The sequence below is a fragment of the Heterocephalus glaber genome, unplaced genomic scaffold (genome assembly GCF_053883595.1).
Source record: "Heterocephalus glaber isolate CG9 unplaced genomic scaffold, H.glaber_assembly_v1.0 deba00001431, whole genome shotgun sequence".
Lineage (NCBI taxonomy): Eukaryota > Metazoa > Chordata > Mammalia > Rodentia > Bathyergidae > Heterocephalus > Heterocephalus glaber.
Window position 1 is genome coordinate 1,328,974 of NW_028258295.1, and position 9,297 is coordinate 1,338,270.

The window sequence follows — 9,297 nt, forward strand, 5'->3', positions numbered from 1 at the left end:
TTTATATTTTTATCTGAGAAGTGTTTATTCATTTCAGATGCCCATATTTTCCTTGGGTCTTTAACTTTGGGGTTTCTAATATTTGTAGTTCTTTATATATTCTAGGTATTAGTCCTTCATCTAAACAAAGCAACTTTTCTATGGCAACTTTTCCCCATTCTGTGGGTTTTCTTCTCACTCTGTTAATGGTTTCTTCTGCTGTGCTGGCTTTTTAATTTGATGTGACTAGATTTGTTGATTTTTGGTATTACCGTATTTCTTGGGAAACCAGGATTTTGTTCAAAAAGTCTTTGCCTGTACCTATGTCTGCAAGAGTTTTACCTATTTTGTCTTCCAGCAGATTTAATCTGTTCTAATGTTTAGATCTTTGATCCATTTTGATTTTAGTTTAGTGCATGGTGAGAGGTAGAGGTCTGGGTTCAACCTTCAGCAGGTGTACAGCCAGTTTTCGCAGCACCATTTGTTAAAGAGGCTATACTTCCTCCAGTGATGGGATTTGGCCCCTTTGTCAACAATAACATAACTGAGTGTGCCTGGAGTTGTTTCTCTATCTTCTATTCTATTGCATTTATCCATGAGTCTTGCCCATATTATGCTGTTTGTTGGTTTTTTAAAAATCACTGTAGCTTTGTAGTGTAACTTGAAGTCTGAGACTGTGATGCCCCTGCCTTCCCCTTGTTGCTCAGAATTACTTTTGCTAGTCTATGTCTTTTCTGGTTCTATATGAATTTTAGGATTGCTTTCTCCAGTTCTGTAAGGCATGTTATTGGTATTTTTATTGGGCTTGCATTAAATCTATATAATACTTTAGGAATCACTGTATGGCCATTCTGACTATATTGGTTCTGCCTATCCAGGAACATGAGGTATCTTTCTATTTTCTGAAATCCTCTTCAATCTCCTTTTTCAGAGTGCTAAAATTTTCATTTAGAGGCCTCTTACTTCCATGGTTAGGTTAATTCCTAAGTATTTCATTCTTCTTAATGCTAATGTGAAGGATATTGTTTTCCTAATTTCCTTCTCAGTGAGTTTGTTACTGGTGTACAGGAATGCTATTGAATTTTGAGTGTTGACTTTGTATCCTACTACCCTGCTGGATTTGGATAGTAGTTCTAGGAGTCCTTTGGTGAAGTTTTTGGAGTCTTCTATGCAAAGGGTCATGGTTTTTATCCTTCTTTGCTGTGCAGAAATGAGCAGGATGGCTTTTCTTCTCTCTGTGTGGTTGTAAAGGCTGTCACAGGACTGCTGCTCCTTTCTCCCCACCCTCTGCCACTTTCTGCTCCTCTGTACTTGTTCCACTGAACAGAGTCTGAGGAGTAATAACTAAAATGCAGGTGTAGTTATGTACCTTCTGTTTTTCCAAATAAGAGACTGTACGGACAATTGAAAAGTAAGTTTTAGGCTGTGATTCTGGAGAGAGCTACCCATCTACCAATAGGCCCAAGTTTATGTCCCCAGTGTCTTTCCCCTCCTCTATAGAGTGCCTCTTTTCATTTGGAAATACATTGTCTTTATTGTGTATGCTCCTGGCTTGCTCCAATCAACACATTTCTTTAACTCCTTTAAAACAACCTTGTTAGAGCTGTCTGCCATGCCATGAAGTTCCAACTTCCTCTGTTTAATTAGGAGGCTTAGAAATCTGTGAGTGTGCTTTAGAAAGTGTACTGTGAGTGATTATAGCACTGAGTAAGTTCACTTTTTAAATACTTAATGTTGAGCTATTTTCCACTCTAACTGCAGATTAGGGAGGGGTTATTGCTGACCATAAACAAGTATTTTCATCTTTAGTCCTTTTTGGCATGTATTTCTAAATTACTTGCTCCCACCCCCAACCAACCCCCCCTTCAGCCAAATAAGAGAAAAAGCAACAGCATGAAAGAACCATTGTCTCTCCAACCCAAAGGCAGCATCACTAAAATTATCCAGGCCACTGTGTTTCTGGCTATTTTTGGAAAGGAAAGCTTTTGGGACATGTACCATGATGACATATTACAGGTGGTAAAGACACTTGTTATCCATCACACTGATGAATTTTCTGCATCTTTGTTTTGCAAAGATAATGCTGAAGGCTGGTGAACTCTGAGGAACCCAGCTTAGGCTTGGCTGCTTCCTCTTCCCACTAAGTCCCCATTTGCTGTTTGGACTTCAGGTTGCTAATCTCATCAAATTTATCTTATATTTCACAATTTCATTGTCAGATTAACTTTATCCTAAAGCCTAGGATTGTCACTCCTCTGAAGCCCCTTTAATTCCCTTTTTACAATTCAGTGATATAGCTACCCAGTAGATATTTATTTGTAATCTCTGTGTTAAGTATTGGATATCCAAGGATAAATGAGACAGATACATCACCTTCTTTTCTTTAGAATGTATAACCTGGAAAATGATCACTGAGCAAGAAATTTCAAATGTGAAGAGTGCAATGCTAACCTGTGTGGAGTGATGGGAACACATCAGAAGAAATTTAACCTAGACCACATACGTGTCAGAAAAGACCTTCCCAACAAAGACCCATCTAATGTGAGATGTTAAGGAAAGATGGGCAAGGACATTCTAGGTATGGAAGAATAGCATGCATGAGAGTCCTGTGGGAGAGTGAAGAGTACAGTGTACCCTAGCTACTAGAAGACCAGTGTGGCTGCAGCATAACTATAACCAATATTATTTTAGCATTTTATGTACTTGGCAATGTTCAAAGCTTAATTCATTTAACTTTCATGATGATAAGGAAACTAAGAACACAGAGAGGTAAGTAATTTGCTAAGGGTCTCATAGCTAGGAAATCACACATCTGGGATATCAGCCAAGTTATTGGCTCCAATCTTATCCTCTGAATACAGAACCATACTGTAGAGATAGAAAGGGAGAGCAGATGACGTGCATATTACACAGATCAGTAAAAGAAGAGGAAGACCATTTAATTGAGTTAATTTCAAACACACTGAAAGTTAAATGCAGCATACGTTCTTCTAAATACCAACTGCTATTGTTTTCTCCACACAGAACTTTGGAGGAAATCCTAGCTCTACATTAGGACTGTGAGAACAGCAAGAAGCAGTTCCACTGGTTTCACAAGGGCTTATGAGGTCCTCATTACTTTGAGGGGCATGAGAGGTTAGCAATGAAGGAGAGCTGAAAGATCTGGGCCTTACAGGAATAATTAGTGGCCTTACAGGAATAATTAGAATATAGAGTAGGAGCCATGGAATTATTTTCAAACTATTGTCTAGTCTTTTGTTATTGTTTCTTTTTCCAGCATATATTTACTATGTGTCTTTCTACATGCTTGGAGTTGCGAATAGAGAAGAATTTTGGACAAATAACGTAGAAACAGCATGAGGAAGGGTAGGACAGTGGAATCTGAAGAAAGCTGAAGAATCTGAAGTAATGCTGAAGAGACCTGATTGGTTGGAAGTTCAGCTTAGGAGGTGGAAAATAGGGACAGGGTATAGAAAGCAACCGATGATTCCATTTCAACTGTAAGAATCAAGAATGAAACTTCTTTTTTCTTTCTTTTTTTTTTTTTGTCTAACAGACAAAGCAAAGACCTTGTTAGTTCTTGAGCAAGGGAGAAAATTCAAGGCATTTCTACATTCACTTGACCAGCAGTTGTGTACAGGATGCAGTGGACATCAGTAAGAGCCATGGCCTTCGTCTTCTGTTAAGTCAGGTACAAGAAGGCTATGGGAACAGAAAGGCAGGTCCAAATACCACTTCCTCCTGTTTTTCTTTTGCCCTGAATATGCTTTAAAGCAAAAATGCTATGGTTTTTAGGTCCTGTCATTTTTGAAGATCAGGGATAAATTAGTTTTTCATGGTCTCTCAAAGTACACAGGATTTCTGGCTGGTGGCACAGGCAGTTTTATTAATCCCAAATTGCCTTCAACTTGACATTTCTTCAGACAGAGTCAAACACCCTACACTGCCCTGAAAAGAGTAAGAGAGATAAATTAATTTAAAGAGACTCTCCCTGATTAAAGGAGTCATTTGGTAAATTCCAATGGCTACCTTGTTTGGGCAAGGTTCCTCCTCTTTCTCTTCTTTCTCCTTCCCCTCTCCTCCTCCTCTTTCTTTTTTGTTCTTCTCTTTCCCCTTCCTCTTCTTTCTCCTCCTCCTTCATTCCCTCTTTCTTATTCTCCTCCTCCTTTGCTGTTCTCCTCCATTTTCTTTCCTCCCTTCTCTTCCTCCATCTTTCCTCCCTCCTCCTCTTTCTACTTCCCTTTTTCCTTATTCTTTCTTCCCTTTTCCTCCTTGTTGTTCTTCTCCCTGTTGTCCTTCTGGTTCTCCTCTTTTTTCTCCACATTCTCCACCTGCTCTTTTTAGAGTTTATTGCATTTTGGATTTTCTCAGTAAATGTAATTTAGTCTTCAGCAGGTGCTGTTTCAGGTTGACAGTAATTCACAGATTGGCATGCACCTTAGCACCAAGTCACATAGGGCGCAGATGACTCTAAAGCAGAGTGCCACCAGGTAGGTGTGTGGCTCCAAGTTCCAGAACTGTGTTGGGCCCTGGCAGCCAGAAGGACTAGTGGGTCAATTTTTTTCTTTCTTTCTTTTTTGGTATACACAATTTGGAGTCTACATCTCCCATGTAGCCTCCCTGAGCAGGCTTTTCTCCACTCTCTCTATATATTTTCACTCTTAACCTAACATCACACATTTTGTTAGCATTATTTAGTGTGTGGAAAGAGGCACTGTGGCAGCAAGTGCTGACTGCCATGGACAAATCAAACCAAGAGTGACTGTGACATTTTACTGAACACTCTGAACTTCCTATTTACTTCTTGCAGGGCTAAGAAGATGTGCATACATGCTCTGTTTTTTGCCTTTAAAGATTTTTTTAGTAGCATTCTAGAATTCCATATTTGACAAAGATTTTACAGACCATAAAGCTTATTTATAGACGAGGAAACTGAGATTCAGATAGGAATAGGTCATGGCCATCAAAAACCACAATTCTAGCCACGGAGTACAGAAATTACAATAAAAATTCAGACTCTCATCTGGTGCTCTGTGCCTCTCACTGCCTAAAATCTTCATATTTTCTAAAGAAGGAAAGCTGATTTGCAAGACTGATAATATATGGTATTATAGTTAGAATGTGATCAACTTAGAAGTCATTTAAAGGGCAGGTCTTGAAGCCAGGTATCTGGATTCTCACACCAGAATCATTCTATGGGAAAAACACTTAGGTGATGTTTAGATGTACTTGGAAAAGCAGAAGTGGAATGAAAACAGTTCAGAAAATCTCCATGCCCAATATTTTGCAGTCCCTTCAAAGGTGACCCCATCATACCCAGAAAGATTGCTGGTTGTATTTTTCTTTAAAATGTCAAGAAACTGCAGAGAACACGGCTTGGGGTGTGCTGAGACAGACCGCTTGATAGATGCTCTGACATAGCACTTCTGGTCTCAGTAATTAATTACTTCATATATTCAGCTTAAGTGCAGATGAGAACCAGTTCCTGGCAACTTTGACAATGAGAGCTTTGGGAAGCAAGAGTTACAGTGAGGGGGAAAGAGACCAGTGGGATTCTATTCCCCTGGTACTACATTGCCACAGCCAAGGTGTGCTGCAAAGGAAGAGCATGTCTTGAGTCTGCTGCCTGTAATCCACCCCCACTTGCAGGAGACCCACAAGCCCTCCAGTCAGACCTGCCCAAGGCTGCTCATTCTAGCACCTTGTTCTCATTCACCTTCCCTTGTCAACACTCTGCATGCTGGCATAGTCTCTCCTGTCTGCTGTGAGTCACTCTTCTTCCTGCTAAAGTCACCTGACTTGAGTTTCATTGCTTTTGTTGGCTACTTTCTTGTGACTATCAGTGGTCTCCCTCTTTGGTCTATTTGAGGACATTTTCATTTATAGAATTTATAATTTTTTGGTATTTTAGATTGCATGCCTTCAAAAATAGAAATTAGTCTTATATTTCTGGAGGCTGGAAATCCAAAAACAAGGAGCTGGCAGGGTGAGGATGGGCTTCTCCCAAGGCCTCTCTCCTTGGCTTGTAGATGAATACCTCACTGTGTGCTTACTTGGCCTTTTGCCCTGTGTGTACATGTTTCTGGAGTCCACCTAAGGACATGAGCCACATTCAACCAGGGCTCCACTTTATGATCTCATTTAACCTTAATTATCTCTTTAAAGGCCATATTGCCCCAAAACATTTACATTGGGTGTTAAGGCTTCCATGTATGAATTGTGGAAGGACACAGCTCATTCCAGAACAATACCATAAATGGCTCTTCCCTATTAAAGATATGTGCAGGTTTCTCCCAGAATAATAATGTTCTCCTAGTGATGAGGGAAGATGCCTTGTGGGCAATGAGGGAGGCGGTGTGCAGAAAGGCTTTTACCCTTTAATTCATGTCTCCTACGCTGTCTACAGATACAGTCAGTTATTATTTTTCCCCGTTCCCCTGACCTCCCTTTGAGGGGAGGTGAAGAACCATGATATATTATGTAAAAGTGTAAATTTCCAATGAGGAATGTCATTATATTGTAGACCTAAAATGTACCAATAAAATCAATTAAAAAACAAATACAGTTAGATCTGAACAACTAAAGATTTTTGTTCTAAGTCTCTGTATGATGGGAATGTGTAGTACTAAAGTTTTCAGGATTATTACTTTTAAAGCTACTCAGTTGGCACTTTTGGGAGGTGCAGGAACTGCCAAAGAGATGTACCCAGTACCCAAGTTTCTCAGGAACCAGCTTCAATTTGTTTAATGGCTCAAGTTTCTGTGGTATATAGCATACAAATAAGTGTGTTATGTATTTTTGGAAAGGCTTTCTTCTAATGTGAGCTCTGAAAACTTTATTAAAAGTTTACACATTGTATCAGAAGCTGGATGAAAAGGTCAAAGTCATCAAAGTTAGAGATTTAGTCATGCACTGTGTGACACTGAGCCAGCCACCCCCATATTAGGCACATTTTAGCATTAATAATAACTAACACTTGATGAGCAATTACTTTAGTCAAAAACTCACTGTGACTCTAAGAGGTGTTATCCCCATTTTGCAGACAGGAAACAGAGGCATAGGGAAATAACTTCCTCAAGGTCACAAAACTGCTATATGGGGAAGATGTGTCTGCTATTAAAATTCAGATGCATTTGCAGCTTATTTGAGGCAAGGCACAAACACCTAGAAATGAATCCTGGAGGGTTAACCTTGGTAGCTGACTCAGAACTGTGGTGTTTAAATGGGGGCTATGTGATCAATCTGAGGATACATTGTTGGAAAAGTAACTATTAAAATATATTACCAGAATCAAGCTTTGAAGTATAGGTAGATTTTAAAGAGGAACAGCAGTGAGGAAGAGAATGTTTCCTGAAAAAGAAGAAATGGCCAACTGAGTGCAGAAAAGAGCAACAAAATTGGCATGTCTTTTTCTGAGGGCTTGGAACTACAGAATGAGCAGGGAAGATGTGTTCTCATTTGTCAAGGCTGGCATTCAACTCAGTGTGGAAGGAGAAGCAAAGCTGGAGTTGAATCTTAGTGCGTGGGTAGAATTTAGCACTGGTACATTTTCATAGGTGGCAGCCCATCTGGATCAGAAGTGAACTCTTAGGACAACCGGTAGGAATTTGTATTTTGAAAGTGTATTAATAGTAAACATCCACCTGCATTTTGGCTTCTTGAAAATAATAAATGACAGTAAAGTAAACAAAATCATCAGCTCCTATATTTTTATAACTTTGTTCTCTTGAGTATTGAAAAACATGTATGGAATTATCCTTATTTAGAGTGGTATCACAGTTGAAAGTGTGAATCAGACAGAAAAACACTTTCTACACAATCCATTACTGCAAAACATTGTCAGCTCAGACTTTTTGACTGTTCTATACAGTCTGAATTACCTTGAAGTCATTAAATCCCACCCCTTAAATAAAGATGTATGTGACTATGATCTCAGAATTGATTACTTTTAAACACAAGGTATCTTCTTTTTTCATGGGCTTTGCATGACCAACCGTTAGTCATGCTACTGAAAATATTTTCATATTAGTCAGTGTTCTTCAGAGAAACAGAACAAATAGGAGGTAGATGATAGAGAAACACATAGACAGATAGATAGATAGATAGCTTATTATAGAAATTGGCTCATACTATTATGGAGGCTGAGAAGTCACACAATGCTCTGCATCCAAAGCTGGCAAACCCATAAAGCTGATGGTATAAGTCCTAGAGTCTGAAAGTACAAGAAACAGAAACTGATACCCAAAAATAGGAAAAGATTGATGTTCTACCGCAAGAAGAGTGAGAGAATTTGCCTTTCCTCCATCTTTTTGTTGGGCTCTCCTTGGGTTCATGATGTCTGCCCACATGGGTATGGGCAATCTTTTTTTTCACTCTGCTGACTCAAATGCTAATGTTTTCTACAAACATTCTCACAGACACACCAGGACGTAATGTTTTACCAACTATCTGGGTCTGGGTTTATCTTACAACAAACAAGTTAACACAAAATTTATCATTAACAATTTCCAACCAGAGGCAGCTTTTAATATGTCTCTGGATCTTTTATATGGGCCCAATGGCTGGGTTCTTCCTGCACTCTGGATTTCGCTTCTCTTAGGAAATTAAGTGAGGAGAAAATGGATGCCTTAAGTAAAGGTTTTTGTCCTGTGGTAATTTTGAAAGTAAGAAATTGTTCTACTGAGGTAGCAGAGGATTAAATTGCCTAGGAGTAAGTTGCTGTTGGTAGTGAGAGAGCATTAACATTTTTGCATTGGGTGCAGGTGCAATGAATGAGCTGGCTGGTAAAAGTGGATGGAAAGTTCTCAAACTTCTAATCCCCTTTATCCAGTTTCCAGTTGATGGGCACTTGGGCTGTTTCCAAGCTTTAGCTATTACGAACTGTACCACTAAAGACATGGGTGCACATATATCACTGTGGTATGATTCTTTTAATTCTTTTGGGAAGATACCCAGCAGATGAATAGCTGGGTCAAATGGGACCTCTAGTCCTAGTTCTTTGAGGTCTCTCCATACTGATTTCCACAGTGGTTGCACCAGTCTGCACTCCCACCAACAATGGAGAAGGGTTCCTTTCTCCGCACACCTCCTGCCAGCATTTGTTATTGGTTGATTTCTTGATAGCAGCCATTCTTTCTGGGGTGAGGTGGAATCTCCGTGTTGTTTTCATCCGCATCTCTCGAATAACCAGTGATGTTGAATGTAAACGTATTGTATACCTAAAAGGTACCAGTAAAAGAATTTAAGCAAAAAAAAAAAAATTCTAATCCCTAGGGCAAATCTTCAAGGGCTGAGTGCTTAAAAATAGGTAGGTTATAT